This window comes from Giraffa tippelskirchi, chromosome 10 (genome assembly GCF_054371585.1).
Source record: "Giraffa tippelskirchi isolate mGirTip1 chromosome 10, T2T-mGirTip1v1.2.pri, whole genome shotgun sequence".
NCBI lineage: Eukaryota > Metazoa > Chordata > Mammalia > Artiodactyla > Giraffidae > Giraffa > Giraffa tippelskirchi.
The window spans coordinates 4,971,727-4,989,613 of NC_137284.1; the positions used below are offsets into that span (position 1 = coordinate 4,971,727).

Genomic DNA, 17,887 nt, shown 5'->3' on the forward strand with positions numbered 1-17,887 from the left:
CATAAAGCCAATCCAACCCAGTTCAGTTCAGTCGCTCAGTCGTGTCTGTCTCTCTGCGACCCCATGAATCGCGGCACGCCAGGCCTCCCTGTCCATCACCAACTCCCGGAGTCTACCCAAACCCATGTCCATTGAGTCGGTGATGCCATCCAACCATCTCATCCTCTGTCGTCCCCTTCTCCTCCTGCCCTCAATCTTTCCCAGCATCAAGGTCTTTTCAAATGAGTCAGCTCTTTGCATCAGGTGGCCAAAGTATTGGAGTTTCAGCCCAAGTTGCTGTTAAAATGGAGCCAAATCATAAATTAGTAAATTAGCATCCAAAGTAAACCCAGAAAACCAACTCCGCCTGTTACAATGTCAGTGTGCAGAGAGGTAGAGCAATGGTACAAAAGACTACAGGGTTCCAACTGCCAAAGCTATACTTAGCTGGCTCACCCACAGTTACACATCAAGCTTAATTTGATGTAAAAGCTGAAACTCCCATAATCCACAGTACAAGAACAAGAAAGATATCAACCTGTTGTAGGGACATCTTGGTAACCAAGTGATTAATATGTGAAACCAAAGTACTGAGACTAGAAAACATGCTAAGCAACATGACGGTGAATGAATGTATTCACTGAAAACTCAACCCAGGAATGGGATTTTCAACCAGCAAACCAAGATGTCTAAGAGATGAAAAAGGAAAAGCCCTTCAAGTAGGCTTCTTGGTTCCTGTCCTGAAGAGTAGATGAAACAGGAATGGAGAAAAGGCCCAAGTCACGACCACAAGCACCGCCACAAGCTCCTCCTACTTTTAAACACAGATCTGATTCCTAACTGGCAATTCTAATCATACTCATAACTCTTGGCGTCCATCACCAACATTTCTGAAGTTGTAAAAAAATAATAATAATAATTTTTTTAAGGTAAATACTCTGTACCTACACTGTCCAATACAGTAAGCCACTTGCCACACACAGTCATGAGTACCAGCAATACAGCTAGTTAAGACTAAGGAAATGAACTCTCAATTTTAATTTAAATAGCCTCACCAAGCATAGATAAAAGAATACTATTTTACTGGACAACACTGTTCCAACTCACCTTAAATATAAAGCACAGAATAAAACATTTATAGTCTACAATCTTGGGTTAAGCTCACATCTATAGGCTTCAATTTTCTCAACCAAAATATGTAAACAGGGTTCCCATTGTCTCTGTGACTAAAAATAAATTAGGGCAGCAGGTAAACGAGTTCTAATGCCTTCGTTAGAACTGTTGCGAAGTAATTAAAGCCATACTTCCCCCTCAAACTTCTGGCAGGTTACCTCACTCTGATCATGCAAGGGTATCATACTACCCCTCACTTCCCCAAACTTAATGGGGAAGACCATGAGAACACTGATTCAGTTCAGTCTACCTTTGGACAAGTAACCTTACCTTTTCAAGCTTGTTTTTGTAACTGCAAGATGAGAGGATTAGACTAAACGATCGTTTAAGATGCTTCAAATCCTAAACTACTACTTTTCTGTGACTCTACGAAGAAACATAAGTGAAACCAGGATACTCCCAAGAAATGAATAAAAAGGAATCAATGAATAACCACAGTCTCACACTCAAAAGAAATTAAATTTAAACAACATCTTAAAGTACAGAGTCCCAATGACAGAGAATTTAAAGCTATACGGTGTCAGTGTCCTCTGCTGGGAGACCAGCTTCGTCTATTGAGGGGTGCCCAGTTTTTCATTTTTGCTTCAAGTCCATATGGGACGTGCTGCTTTCTCCAAAGCAGGGAGACCAGTAAAACCAGCTTAATGCGGGGGGTGCGAGAACACACAGCACCGAGAGGCTGCACTGTTGCTCTCCTCACACAAAGGGCACCCAGGCAGCTTCCTCCTCCATCAGGCAGGCTGCACGCAGGCTTCTCAGACAGCATCAGACGTCTGCTTCCTCTGTCAATGAGCCAAACCAAGTAAAACGATCCTCTCATCAAAGGAGTTGTGGCTATTTTTATATGAAATAAGGAAAACGGGAGTGAATTCACCCATGAACCTTTAAGACACGTTATATCCATCTTTCCTGTGGTCTATAACTCAGAACATATAAAAACCAGGACAAAAAATTCTAACAGGAAACTGGAGAAGGGAACAGTGACTAATAATTTATGTGAAGTGTGTTAAAATGCAGATCAAGAGAGAACGACAGGCTTAACACTGCTCTCCAAAGGTGTCTTTTCAAATATCTTCTGTGCCTAGAACAGACCCACTGGTATTTTTCTCAATCTTATAAAATGGTGTGAGGGACGGGCTCACTCTCAAAGTACCTCATTTACAGCATGGTAGAAAAAACCAAAACCAAATGTTTTATCTGATACTGACTTTCCTTTACATTACAGGTGATTTAACCAGGGCACCACTGATGACCATTTAGTTTTCAATTTTTACTATTATCAAAAACTGCAAGAACTTCCAAGAATGGAGCTGCTGGATTAAACAAGGCCCATTTCCGATTAGGCACACAAAGCCGAAGGGCTCTCCCCGGAGGTCAGGGCTACTCCCAACAGCCCCGCCGGGTCGTGGGCCTGGGTCCTCCCACCCGCGCCCAGCAACATCGTCTTCTCTTGGGAGCACTGTTTCTGTCTAAGAGCCATTTATACTTCACTTTTCTCCAACTGTCTGTTTATATCCTTTGTTTGTTTTTCTACTAGGCTTGTCTTCTCAATGATTTGTAGTGGTTCTTTAAAAGTAAAAGAAAAGGAGCCCTTTGTCACAGAGCATTCCCTCTTCAACTCAGTCCAATCTGGTGTCTATCTGTACCACTCAACTAACACTGCCTCTTGGAGTCACCAGTGACCTCCAGATGGGCTAACTCTAAGTGAAACCCTTCTGTCCTCGTCTCAACTTCGCTCTCAAAGCAGTCAGGGCACTTCACTGCTAGACCCTCCTTACTGACACAGTCTCCTTCCTCGGCTTCTTCGAGGTCACATCCTCCTTGCTTTCTCACTGACCACCTCTCAGTCTCCTCTAAGGCAGAGGTGCCCACCGGGCTCAGACTGGACGCTACCTCGGTACACTCTCCCGGGCTGACAACAGTCGTGAGGGTGTCAGTTTCCACTTGTTCTAGCCACACTATCGCTGCAGCAACTCAAACAAGACTTGGGGAGAATCTTTTTTAAAGAGTTTGCCTGGGGAGGGAGAGGAGGTGGGAGATGGCCGAGCTGCAGGGTCGTCCGCATCTGGAGATGGAGGATAAGCTGTAGGGTCACTCCTGCCTGACGCAGATGGTATTTGACGGCACAGGTTCTGGTCCCTTACTGAATGCAGTTCTATCTACCCTCCTGAAATAACTACTCAGTGACGTCTGGGTAGCAGTCCCTTTTCTCGTCACAGGTGACACGGTAGCACTGGACTGCATTCTGATCGGCTGCTGCAACTTTGGGGCACCATTCTATGTTCAGGGCCTATGACTCAAAAGCTCACAGCACCTCCTCAAACAAAGAAAATCTCCTTGCCATTTCCTGTGTCATAAATCTCTTCTTCGCAGTACCAGCTACATCATTGCTGCTTTTACGCCTGCTTCCGGATATCCTGGGCTTGAAATGCTGTACTGCCATACTCTACACGGTACTGTAAAGCACACAGAAGCACCGCCACGTGTAGAGGATACACACACAGGACCAGGCACACCAGACACGTGACTGGACATGCAAACAAACATTCAAATCTTTGAAAGTTCCCAGTACGAAGGTTTGTATGTAGGGGACTTACTGTATTTAAATGTCCAATCACTATGTTGTACACCTGAAATTGACACAGTACTGTATGCCAATAACAAGTGAAAAAAACAAAGAAAACAAAACCCCTGGGGATGAGGATTTGGACCCTCACCCCACCCCCGCCAAAGATGTGTCAGACCACCTTATGTTATGTCCCGTGACATCTGAACTACCAGAGAGGGTGGTACCCTCAGAGGGTAAGGCTTCCTCCAGTCAGCATGAGGTCTCCTACAGAGAAGATGCACTCTTGACGGCCTCACACACACACAGAGCACATTTCAAGACATGGTATAGGACTATAATCTGAATGAATTTCTATGTGATTCAGGTTGGAAGCCCTTCAAAAATTTCAATTTGGAAAAAAAAAAAAATTTCAATTTGGGTCCACACTAAACCTCCAGAGATCAATCACAACCAAAAGAAGAAATGCCAATGAAACTGCAGTCCAGTTTACCACCCAAACACAGAAACTCACAACTACCTGCTTACAAGACAGAGAACTCTGCAGGGACACCACAAGACAAAAAATCCAGGTCTTCCACAAACAAGTGGCAAGAGGTACAGGGGGAATTGTTTTAATTGCTAGACTTTATTTGGATCTCAATTTGAAAATATTAGAAAACTATACATATAAAAATTACCGTATTTGAGACAGGTGAAAATTTCAACTCTGACTAGGCATTGAATAGTATCAAACAACTACTTTGTGGGAGTTTTAGGCTAACCATAAAGGGAAAATTAACTAACTGAATTACATCAATATTAACTCCTCTGCCTCAAAAGACACAATGACAACCCAGAGAGTCGGCAGAGATATTCACCATATTTATATCCCCTGAAAGATTCATATCCAGAATAAAGGAAATCCTACCAAGTGTTGTGTGTGAAAATTTGTCCACAAACTCTTTGACACTTTTCAGAAAACGGAACTTCACTGTCCAAGGTGGGACAAGTGACTCTCTTCTAACAAACAGAATATGGCAAAATTAAATGCCACAAGACTTCTAAGGTCGTGTCATAAAAATCATAGCTTCCACTTGGTGCTATTTCTCTCAGATCTCTCTCTTTCAGGAGGAAGTCAGTCACCATGTCCTGAGGACAGGCCACGGAGGCATCAGGACAAAGGCCTGCATGAAAAAGAACTGTGGCCTCCCCACCACAGCCAGGACTAACTTGCTGGGCATGAAAATGAGCCACCTTGGGAAGGATCCTCCAACTCTGGTCAAGACTTGGAAGGCTGATGACATCCAAGCCAAACAGCTCAGCCAAGCCACTTCCAAGTTCCTAAATCACAAAAACTATGAGATAATAAATGTTTACTGTTGTCAAAAGCCACTAGGTTTAGGGGTAACTGTTATGAATCAACAGAGAGCTAACAAGATAAAACAGATAATGCAACAGAAAAAGGAGAGGAGACGTAAACATCACTCTTCATTGAAAGAAAAAAAAAAAGGGCTTCTCAGGTAGCTCAGCTGGTAAAGAATCTGCCTGCAATGCAGGAGACCCCAGTTCAATTTCTGGGTGGGGAAGTTCCCCTGGAAAAGGGATAGGCTACCCACTCCAGTATTCTTGGGCTTAGCTGATGGCTCAAACAGTAAAGAATCCACCTGCAATGCGAGAGACCTGGGTTCGATCCCTGGGTTGGGAAAATCCCCTGGAGGAGGGCATGGCAACCCATGCCAGTATTCTTGCCTACAGAATCCCCATGGACAGAGGAGCCTGGCATGCTACAGTCCATGGGGTGGCAAAGAGTCAGACACGACTGAGCAACTAAGCACAGCACATTCATTAAAAAAGGATAACTATGGAGGGGAGGGGAAGGACTGAGTTTGGGATCAGCCAATACAAACTATTATACGTAAGACAGATAAACAACAAAGTCCTACTGTAGAGCACAGGGAAACATATTCAATATTCTGTGATAAACCATGGTGGAAAAGAATGAATATATTTTGATTTCCCTGGCAGTTCAGTGGTTAAGACTCCACACTTCCACTGCAGAGTGCAGGGGTTCAATTCTTGTTTGTGGAGCTATGATCCCACATGCTTCATGGTGCAGTCAAAAATAAGTAAATAAATGAAATTAAAAAGGATGTGTGTGTATGTGTATAAAAGAATCACTTTGCAGTATAGCAGAAATTAACACATAAATCAACTATACTTGAATAAAATTTTAAAAAATAAAGTAACTGACCAAAAAAAAGCATGAAAACGTACTCAACTTCACTAGCCCAAGTTACAGCTATTATAAGGCATCACCACACAGCTAGGAGTGTAGGTGAAATGAAAAGGATGAAAGACAGGAGCCATTCAAGAGGGGATGGAGTAAGTGGACCCTCGCACACCTCCGGGGGAAGTGTAACCTGGTACTGCCGCTTTAAGCAGATGTAGCCACAGCTTCCAAAGTGGAACATATGCACAGCTCTACGACCGAGCGATTCCACCTCCAGGTATATCCCCAACAACCCCACACACAATGTCAAGAGAAAAGCTCAGACACATGTGAACATATCATAGATTTACAGAAGGAGCAAGACTGGGCAGAACTAATTAACGCAGCTAAGCACCAGGATCCTGGCTGTCCTCAGCAGACGGTATGACTGAAAGTGGACAAAGAAGATGCCTGGGACCCAGTTACCCAGGTGGGTTTCAGGGTGTGAAAATCCATTTGTGATGTACACTCTTCTGTATTTCTACTACACTTCAATAGAGATTTAAACCAGTAAGAGTTCAGGAGAGATGTGGGGACCGAAGGAGTAAGCAGGGCACCACTGACCTTGGGTTTATGGGGCTGGAACTAATTACCTGAGGGTTCATTACACTATTCTATGTTTGTGGATGTTAAAATTTTCCCAATAAAAAAGACTTTAAACATACATTAATATAAAATTGGATGGAACTGCTGGTAAAAATATAAACTAGGGTAACTTTTCTGGCCATAGATATCAAAGGGTTTTAAAATCTACACATTCCTTGACCCAATTATTCTGCTTTAATGAGTTCACCCTAAGGTGTTCATCCTGAGTTACAAGTCTTATATATAACAATGTCCAAAGAGTTAATAACGGGGGGAAAAAAGAGAGAAACGTCCAAATACAGAGGTCACAGGACACTGTGGGGACCACCACAGGACAGTCTAGGTCATCAACAATACACGGAACCCGAGTAACGAAGATTTTATCTACCCAAGATTCTTTTATCTATCCAATGAAATACAGTCATTAAAAATCATGTGATCCACATCATTATGTCACCAAAAACATGCAAATTATGAAAACAATGTGATACCAGTACACACCTATTAGGATGGCCCAAGTCCACAAGGCTGACCCCCTCAAATGCTGGGGAGGGTGTGGAGCCACCGAAACTCTCAGTCATTGCTGACGTAAGTGCAAAATGGTGCAGGCGCTGGGAAGGCAGTTTAGCAGTTTCACACAAAACTGAACACATTCTTACCATATAATCCAGCAATCATGCTCCTTGGCATTTATACAGAGGAGCTGAAAGCATGAACAACAAAAACCTGCACACAGATGTTTACAGCAGCTTCTTCCATACTTGGAAGCAACCAAAATGTCCTTCAGTGGGTGTGTGGGCAGGCTTTTTCCCTCCCCTCCTGTTTCTGGGAGGGGGAAAGGAACTTTTTTTTTTTTTTAAACATCGGACACTCTATCCGTAACAAAGCTCACCTTCAAAAAAAAGACAAAACAACTATTTTACCAGAGCCTAACCCGCTGGGGTTTTACCGGAACCTAACCTACCTGGAGGAAGGGAAATATCCAACTCCAGCCCCTCTAACCTTCCGCATGAGGAAAGAGAAGTACACAACTCCAGACCACTCTAGCCATCCTGTACCACCTGAGAAAAGGAAAAAAGCAGAGAAGCACCGGTGAAGTTCACAGCTCACCAACAGACTGAGGCCGCACAGGACTACAGAACATTTCCCCTCCCCAAGACAATTACACTACATTTCCAAAGGTCTGTTCTTCACATTCCCTTTTACCAGTGTATCATGTCTGCCTTTCAGAAAGACTGCAAAGCATACTAAGGCAAAAAGTAGCTCAAAAAGACTGAACAAGCATCAGAACCAGTCACTTATAGGGACGCTTTCCTGGGGGTCCACTAGTTAGGACTCCACGGCTCCACTGCAAGGGTGCAGGTCCGATCCCTGGTCAGGGAACTAGAATCCCACATGCCATGTGCTGTGCCCCCGAACCAAAAAACAAAAGCAAAAAAAAAAAAAGTCATGTATGCCAGACATGCTGGGAATTATCAGAACAGAAAAGCTAAGAACTTTAATAGAAAAGGTAGACAACATGCAGTAACAGAAAAAATAATCAAAACAAAAATTCGAAGAAAGGATCAAAAAGAAACGCTTCAGACCAAACATTAACAGAAATGGACAATGTCTTTGATAGACTCGTTAGCAGACTGGACATAGTTGAGGAAAGAAACTCTGAGCTTGAAGATGTGACACCAGAAATTTCCAAAATGGAAAAGCAAAGAGAAAAGACAAAAACAAAAATGGGGATGGGGGATGCAGAACATCCAAGAATCGTGGGAAAGTATAAAAGGTGTAACACACATGTAATGGGATACTGGAAGGAGAAGGGAAAAGGAATAGAAACAATATTTGAAGCAATAACGACCAAGAATCTCCCCAAATTAGTATCAGACACCAAACCACAGATCAGGAATCTCAGGGAACACTAGCAAGATAAATACAGAAAAATAAAAACCTACCCCCAGGTATACCATATATTGTCTACAAGAAATCCACTTTAATACAGAAACCCAACACTCTAACAGTAAAGGAATGGAGCTGTATCATACTAACACTAATTAAACAAAGTGGGAGTAGCTATAGTAATTTCAGACAGAGAAGACTTCAGGGCAAAAAAGTCATTACCAAAATGAAAAGGGGGCCAATACTCTAAGAAGACATAACAATTCTTAATGTTATGCACCTAACAACACCTAACAATCAAAATACAAGTTAAAAACAGATAAAACTGCAAGGAGAAATAGATGAATTCACTTTTACAGTTAGCGACTTTACTACTCCTCTATCAGAAATGGGTATATTCATCAGATAGAAAAATCAGTAAAGACATAAGAGAACTCAACAGCACCATCAATCAAAATCAACTGTATATAGTTGACATGTACGGACTACTGCATCCAACGACAGTAAATCATACCTTCTTAAATACACATGGAATATGCACCAGGACAGACCGTCTTCTATGAAACATACATTAACAAATGAAGAACAAAAATCATACCACGTCTGCCTTTAGACCACAATGCAATCAAACCAAGTCAGTCACAGAAATACAGCTGGCAAAAACCAAAGTACTTGAAGATTACAAATCACACTTCTAAAAAACGCATGGATTAAAGAAAACATTCTCAAGAGAAACTTTAAAAATATCTGAACAAAATGAAAATATAACTTATTAAAATTATGGGGATGCAGAAAAACATTGCTTAGATTATAATTTATAGAACTGAACGCACATACCAAAAAAGAAAGCTCTAAAATCAATAATCTAAGCTTTCACCTTAGAAGAGCAAATTAGTTCCAAACTAAGCAGAAACTGAAATAATAAAAATGAGAGCAGAAAAGAATTTTAAAACAAGAAATCAGTAGAGGAAATCAACAAACCCCGAAGCTGAGTGTCCCCACCCCCCACAAAAAATCAATAAAATCAGTAAGACTTTTGCCAGACTAAGGAAAAAAGACCTGAGTTACTAACATTAGAAATGAAAGAAGGGAATCACTACAGATCTCTTATGCAACAGAAGGATAATAAAAGAGTATTATGAACAACTTTATAGCCATGGATTTGATAACCTGGATGAAATGGACCAACTCCTTGACAGATACAATCTGTCACAACTCACATAAGAATAGACAATTCGAATAGGCTATATCTATTAAAGAAATCGAATCACTTATGCATAACCTTCTAAAGCAGAAAGCATCATGTCCAAACGGGTTTACTGGTGATTTCTACCAGTTAAAGAAAAACAATAGTACCAATTCTCTCCAGTCTCTTTCATAAGATAGAAACAGAAGAAATACTTCTTAATTCATTCTATGAGACCAATCATGCTCAATGCTATTTACTCAATTGAACTGAAAACTTATGTTTACACAAAACCCTGCATACGGCTGTTTGCATCAGCTTTTTCTTAACTGCCCAAACCTGAAGGCAACCAAGATGTCCTGCAGGTAGAATGGATAGACTGTGGTACAACCAGTGGATATTGTTCAGCACTAAAAAGAAATGAGCTAAGGAGTGAAAAGACATGGAGGAACCTTAAAATGTGTATCACTAAGTGAAAGAAGCCAGTCTAAAAAGGCTACAATACTGTATGATCTCCACTATATTTCGTTCTAGAAAAGGCAAAACTAGAGACACATTAAAAAGATTAGTGGTTGTCAAGGGTTAAGTCTAAGGCAGGGAAGAACAGGCAAAGCACAGAGGATTTTTAGGGCAGTAAAAGTGTTCTGCAGACTACTACGATGGTGGATATACGTCATCACACGTATGTCTAAACTCAAAGCATGTAAAACGCTGAGGCTGAATCTAAGGTAGCCGTGGACTCCGAGTGGCAGTGATGTGTCAGTGCACGCTCACCAGGCTGGAGGGCGCGGGGAGACGAGGAGCACAGGGGCTTCTGGCTCTGCACTGCTGGCTCAATTCTGCTGCAGACCTAAAACTGCTCCATGGAATAAAGTTTATTAATTTTTAAACATGGTTAAAATGTAAATTTGTTACATATTTTTATAGCAAAAAAGATCTGCTAAATAATTTTTCATTTACAGTAGAGCTTAAAAACGTCATATATGTCACACATCATTTGAAAAGGAAAGAAAAAAGCATTCTAAAACAAGGTTTCCATCCACTGTTTAACAGCTGTACTTTATATATAAAGATAAAAAGCAAAGAATCCAGCTTATAATTCAGTATTTTACTTATTTCTGTACCAAATAGTAAACTTCGAAAAACTTCTAAGTTCGAAGTGCTTTACTGTAAGAAACTAAAAGCAAGTCAAATTGTTTGTGATAGAAAAAAAATCTAAAGCCCCCTGATCTGGGAAATGGCTATAAAAAACACCTTCATATAAGTAATTAAAAAGAAGGCAGATCTCTGTGTACTGCATGGGAGTCAACGAAAAGAGATGAATGATAAAAAAAAAAGTGTGTATGCCTAACACTGGGCTTCCCATTCTATAAACACATAAATAAATACACAAACAGAAGAAAATCAAGAAAACAGACAAAAAAACGATTAACAGCAGAAGACAGAAGAGAATTGAGGGAAGGTGAGCAGAAGAGATTTTAGTCTTACCTCTTTTTATTTTTTTTCAAAGCAAATATAATCACACATTAACCAATATTTTTAAACTAAGACCTCTAAACAGAAAAATGGCAAAAGAGTAAAAAAGAAAATTTCACAACATCCTACCAATCAAGATTTCAAAACCAAAGCCAGTAAAAGATTTCATAAAATAAAGTATTAATCATTAACAAAGTCAGCTTCTCCATATCACTTGTTCTATGAAAGTTTATAATTTCTACATTAATAAACTCACAAGGAAAAAAAAAAAATCCCTACAAATTCAAATGACCCAAAGTTAACCTTCAATGGGGAAAAGAGAACTTTAATATTATTTCCATTTTACATAGAAGAAGCTGGAGCTTGGAAAGCGAAATAATTTGCCCAAAATCAAACAGCTAGTTCAGGGGTCAAACCAAGATTCCAATTCAGTTCTCATCAATTTAATGACTCTGGAAATCACTCTGGCTCACCGCCCTCCCACCCTCCCAGGGGCTCCTTCCTCATACAAAAGACAACAGCCTACACTCATCTTGAGGTGCTGCTGCTGCTGCTGCTAAGTCGCTTCAGTCGTGTCCAACTCTGTGCGACCCCATAGATGGCAGCCCACCAGGCTCCGCCGTCCCCGGGATTCTCCAGGCAAGAACACTGGAGTGGGTTGCCATTTCCTTCTCCAATACATGAAAGTGAAAAGTGAAAGTGAAGTCGCTCAGTCGTGTCCGACTCTTCGCGACCCCATGGACTGCAGCCCACCAGGCCCCTCCGTCCATGGGATTTTCCAGGCAAGAGTACTGGAGTGGGGTGCCACTGCCTTCTCCATCTTGAGGTGAGAAGTGTTAAAATATGAAAGCAGTGAGTTGAGCAGAAGTGTTAACTATAATAACAGGCACTGAGCAAACAAAATAGGAAGAGACACAATTACATCTACCCAGAGTAAAGATGATGCTGTTCAAGTGCTGACTCAATATTGTCAGCAAATTTGGAATACTCAGCAGTGGCCAAAGGACTGGAAGAGGTCAGTTTTCATTCCAATCCCAAAGAAGGGCAATGCCAAAGAATGTTCAAACTACCATATAATTGTGCTCATTTCACATGCTAGCAAAGTAATGCCCCAAATCCTTCAAGCTAGGCTTCAACAGTACATGAACCAAGAACTTCCAGATGTTCAAGCTGGGTTTAGAAAAGGCAGAGATCTAACTGCCAACAGCCACTGGATCACAAAAAAAGCAAGAGAATTCCAGAAAATCACCTACATCGGCTTCACTGACTACACTAAAGCCTTTGACTGTGTGGATCACAACAAACTGTGTCACAACAAACCGTGGAAAATTCTTAAAGAGAGAGGAATACCACACCACCTCACCTGTATTCTGAGAAACGTGTATGCAGGTCAAGAAACAACAGTTAGAATCGGACATGGAACAATGCACTGGTTTGAAATTGGGAAAGGAGTATATTGTCTGTATATTGTCACCCTGCTTATTTAACTCATATGCAGAGTACATCATGCGAAATGCCAGGCTGGATGAAGCACCACCCCTATGGCAGAAAGTGAAGAGGAACTAAAAAGCCTCCTGATGAAGGTGAAAAAGCAGAGTGGAAAAACCAGCCTAAAACTCAACATTCAGAAAAACTAAGATCATGGCATCTGGCCCCATCATTTCACAGCAAACAGATGGGGCAAAAGTGGAAACCGTGACAGACTTTATTTTCTTGGCTCCAGAATCACTGCGGATGGTGACTACGGCCACGAAATTAAAAGACACCTGCTCCTCAGAAGGAAAGCTCTGACAAACCCAGACAGTGTATTTAAAAAGCAGAGACATTACTTCGCCGACAAAGGTCCATCTAGTCAAAGCTATGGTTTTTCCAACAGTCATGTACGGATGTGAGAGTTGGACCATAAAGAAGGTTGAGTGCTTAAGAATTGATGCTTTTGAATTGTGGCACAGAAGACTCTTGAGAGTCCTTTGGACGGCAGGGATACTAAACCAGTCAATCCTAAAGGAAATCAACACTGACTATTCACTGAAGGACTGATGCTGAAGCTCCAATACTTTGGCCACCTGATGCAAAAGAACCGACTCATTGAAAAAGACCCTGATGCTGAGAAAGACTGAGGCCGGGAGGAGAAGGGGTGACAGGACAAGATGGTTGGGTGGCATCACCAACTCAACGGACACGAGTGTGACCAAACTCTGGGAAATAACGAAGGACAGGGAAGCCAGGCGGGCTGCAGCCTACGGGGTTGCAAATAGTTGGACACGGTTTAGTGACTGAACAACAATGAACAAGGGTAAGGTGGGTACATGAGCAAAGGCAGGCTGCTGAAGGTTTACACTAATCAAGAGGCAATTCAACAGTAACTGACACCAAAAGCGGAAAAACTTTTAGGCCTGGCAATATGGTAAATGGCAGGAATGGACTCTTCTTTTTTCAGGGAATAAACACAAAAATGCCTGGTAATGTTTATCCTTAATTCTCACAATTGTGCTAAACCAGCGCGCTCTCTCTACCCTGTGCCCCTACAAATCCCTTCTCATTCTTTCCTCATTGCCCTAGAAGATTATCAAACTTTATTTTTTGAAAGTTGATGAAAACAATAGTTATAATGCCTATGCATTTCAAACTCCTTGACATCATTGAAAATTACTAAGATAGGACTAAAAGTAGCAATTAACTCTTCACTCCTGTGATCAGCAGCGCTGCCACCAAACCCCCTAATCCTTCCTCAGTTTACAAGGTTGGCTAACCAGTGTCACAAAGTAAGTTCCACTCTCGCACAGCCTACACTAGTACGTCCTTCCATTTCTCTTTTCATTTATTAGATGGAGTAAGAAGAGACTTTGTATAAAGAAATACCAACAAGCATGAAACCATCCCTCCTCTCCCCCAGGAAAGGCCAAGCTCTCTAAATGCTGAACTCCAACCCTTTTCATTTCCTGAAGACAGATCCGGCCCGTCATCTATTTTGGTCCACATCCCTTTTCCAGATTGTTTTTGGTGTTCTATACTTGGCTAGAGTCGCATTTAAGGTTCACATAAATGTTTTCTAGCAATCAAAACGATCTTGTTTCAAAAAGGTAACTTATTCTGGAAATCTTTTCCATTTCTGGATATAAAAATGAACTGCTTCAGTCGTGCCTGACTCTTTGCGACCCCACAGGCTGTAGCCCGCCAGACTCCTCTGTCTGTGGAATTCTCCAGGCAAGAATACTAGAGTGGGTTGCCCTTTCCTCCTCTAGGGGATCTTCCCTACCCAGGGATCGAACCTTTGTCTAATACATCTACCTGCACTGGCAGGCGGATTCTTTACCGCTATCGCCATCTAGGAAACCCAAAAATGAGCCAACTAACATGAAAGAGCAGAAAATCCTTACAAAATTCTTTACTGACGTTCCATTTAAAGGATGGAGAAAAAAATCACATCTGCCATCTCTTAATAAAATGAATATCCTCTTTTACTTGTAATTTTTAAAGTTTTTTTGAATACTGATTGAGACATATCTAAAACAGTGTCTGGTACTTGATTATTCAAAAGCAGCAAGACACCAAAACAGCAAACCAACACTCAGTTCAGTTCAGTCGCTCAGTCGTGTCCGACTCTCTGCAACCCCATGAATTGCAGCATGCCAGGCCTCTCTGTCCATCACCAACTCCCGGACTCTATCCAAACCCATGTTCATCGAGTCGGTGATGCCATCCAGCCATCTCATCCTCTGTCGTCCCCTTCTCCTCCTGCCTTCTGTCTTTCCCAGCATCAGGATCTTTTCAGATGAGTCAGCTCTTCACATCAGGTGGCCAAAAGTATTGGAGTTTCAGCTTCAACATCAGACCTTCCAATGAACACCCAGGATTGATCTCTTTTAGGATGGATTGATTGGATCTCCTTGCAGTCCAAGAAACTCTCAAGAGTCTTCTCCAACACCACAGTTCAAAAGCATCAATTCTGCGGCGCTCAGCTTTCTTCACCGTCCAACTCTCACATCCATACATGACCACTGGAAAAAACCAACACTAGCAACCTAAAAAAAGACTAAAGGTACATGCTGGACTGGTCAACGTGAAGAGCACTTTAGGTACAGAATACCTCAGACTCCTGGATAAGGAACAACTGACAAGTCATTTCTAATTAAGCTCAATAGCAAGTGGAAAAAGATTGGAAATACTTTCTAAGTGCTCAGGGAAAACAACGAAAATAATCATCAACCTAGAACTAGATATTAGGCAAAATCCCTTTCAAGAATGACAGTATTTTTTTGTAATGCCCAATTTGTAGGATTTTAAGAGCAGCAAAATGAAAATTAGGCAGTAGATGCACATAATTTGGGAAGGACACTGAGACTAAAAGCATTAGAAGTTTCTTATAAGGATCAAGATATCAATTAACTTTAGGCCTTAGGTTAAATATGAAATGTCTAAGATCACCAGAAGTATCTAATCTCTGACTGAGTACAGGCAAAAAGAGTAGACAGGAATTAAGGGAAAAAAATCCCACAATACACAGGCAAGAAAAGAAAAAAAAAGGAAAAAAGCCCAATTAGAAACAAAAATACGATAGTAGAAATAAACCAAATATTTCAATCACAATTAATGTCAATTAGTTGAAATACGAAAAGTCAAATAATGAAAATGCAATCCAGCTATTTGCTGCTTCCAAAAGGCACACCAAAGATGACACTTAAGAAGCAAAAAAATACTTATCAAGCAAACATTAATTAAGTCACTTGGTACAGCTATGCCAATATTCGACAAAATGTATCTTAGTGGAAAAAATATTCCTAGAAACAAAAATTTACTACAGAATGACAAACTGCAAGTCACTGGAAACAATTCTAAACTTATAAAGATAAAGCAAAAATTGAGAACTACAAGAATTCAGCAAATCTTCCATCATAATGAAATTTTACCAATACCCCTCTCTGTAACTGAGGGAACAAGCAGACAATATTAGTTAAGGACATTAGTTTAAATGTGACTTCAATTAATGTGCTTCATCTAACAGACATGGGAAAACCTGACCTTAAAATTAGAAAAGCATTCTTTTTAAACACACATAGAATAAAAATTTGCCACTAACTAGACGCCGTTAAAACAGTCTCAACAAATTTCAAAGAATAAGAATCACACTGGACCACATCTTATGAGCACAATGTATGCTAGCAATCAGTAACAAAAATTAAAAGATATATATATACATACATCAAGATTTTTCAATATACTTTCTAAACTTCTAAGTCAGAGAGAAGTCAAAATGAAAGTGTGAATATATTCAGAACTGAAAGATAATTCTACACCGCAAAAGTGTTATTTAAAGGGTAATTACTACTCTATTTACATATATAAGTATGTATTATGCATGCTAAAAATTAATGACCTAAGAATCCTATTTAAGAAATTAAATATTAACAATTAACTACAAGTCAGGCAGATTCAAAAGAAGTTATAATTTTCTTCCAATGTAACTGAAAATTCAGACAAAATAAGTTTTAGAAAAACATAAATTACCAAATGTGACTAAAGAAAAAGAAAAGACTCTAATAATCCTATAAATATTAAAGTAATCAAATCAATAGTTTTAAAATCTCAGACAGAAACACCCTTATGGCTTTACAGGCAAGTTTTATCAGACACTGAGGGAACAAATAATCCTAATTTTACCTATGAACCCTCTAAGAAAATAAAAAGGAGGAAACACCACAGCTTATTTTATGAGACTAGAATACTCTTGATGACAAAACTCATAAGGCTGATATAACAAAAAAGGAAAACTAAGAAATCATTCTTACCAATAAACAGATACATAAATACTGAGATATTAGCAAATTTTAAAAACAGGGAGGGGGGTGGTGGAATTCCCTGGCAGTCCAGTGGTTAGGACTCTTCACTGCTGGGGCCCAGGTTCAATCCCCGGTTGAGGAACTAAGATTCCACAAGTGTGGAAAGGCCAGAAAAAAAACCCAAAACAAATAGAAAAACAACAACAAAAACCTGAAACAGACAAAAACATATATAACAAAAACAAAGCAAAAAACATTTTTTTAAAAGAATACATCATGATCAAGCTTGGAGAAACTGTTGTATCGTCATCTCGATAGATGTAGAAAATACGTTCCACCAGGACCTCCCTGGCGGTCCAGCGGTTAAGAATCCGCCCACCAATGCAGGGGACAGGAGTTTGGTCCCTGGTCAGGGAACTAAGGCCCCGCATGCCCTAGAGCCCGCGGCTCTGCAACAAGAGACGCGCGTGCACCTCAACCAGGGCGCAGCCCCACTCGCCACAGCTAGAAAAGCAAGACCCACTACAGCCAAAAGTAAGTACGTGAAACTTTTTAAAATGTATTCAATTAAATTCAGTGCCCACTTGTGAGTTGTTTTTAAATTCTCCATAAACTAAGGTTGAAGAAATCTTCCTCAACCTGTTAAAAGAAAAAAAAAAAACGTATCCACACACGTAATAATAAAAGATAAAAGCATTTCCCTTAAAACTGGGACTGTGATAAGGATGCCCACCACTACCATTTATATTCTCTATTGGTGATGGTTGCCATGCAGCAACGCAGTAAGATTAGAGTAAAATATATTAAACAATAAAAAGACTGGGAAGAAATGAACTGTCATTATTCACAGATCAGATGATCATCTACATAAAAACCCCAAGAGTCCACAAGCAAATTATTATTAAGCTACAGAAGCTACTAGATATAACAGCCACATACAAAGTCATCAGCATTTTCATTTGCCAATAGAAATTTTTAACTTAAAAAAATAATTTACAACA

General features: G+C 40.5%; 1 protein-coding gene and 1 long non-coding RNA gene across 31 annotated transcripts in view; one reads left to right on the plus strand and one right to left on the minus strand.

Annotated features, from left to right (window-relative positions):
- The window catches only part of PPP6R3 (protein phosphatase 6 regulatory subunit 3), a 119,252-nt gene that overhangs the window by 88,844 nt on the left and 12,521 nt on the right, over positions 1 to 17,887 (minus strand). For 6 of the 30 annotated variants that reach the window (XM_081531822.1, XM_081531820.1, XM_081531815.1 and 3 more), the window contains exon 2: positions 7,519 to 7,615. The exons of 19 other annotated variants lie outside the window; for them this stretch is intronic. The gene's annotated coding sequence lies outside the window, so the exon portion shown is untranslated. Of the gene's footprint in view, positions 1 to 7,518; positions 7,616 to 10,404; positions 10,487 to 17,887 lie in introns of all 30 variants that reach the window. 5 more of the 30 variants (XM_081531821.1, XM_081531816.1, XM_081531814.1 and 2 more) reach the window with 1 other exon arrangement.
- Positions 7,462 to 16,769, plus strand: LOC145522817 (uncharacterized). Its single transcript, XR_014066181.1, has 2 exons — positions 7,462 to 11,678; positions 14,700 to 16,769. It is a non-coding gene; the product is annotated as an uncharacterized LOC145522817 (long non-coding RNA).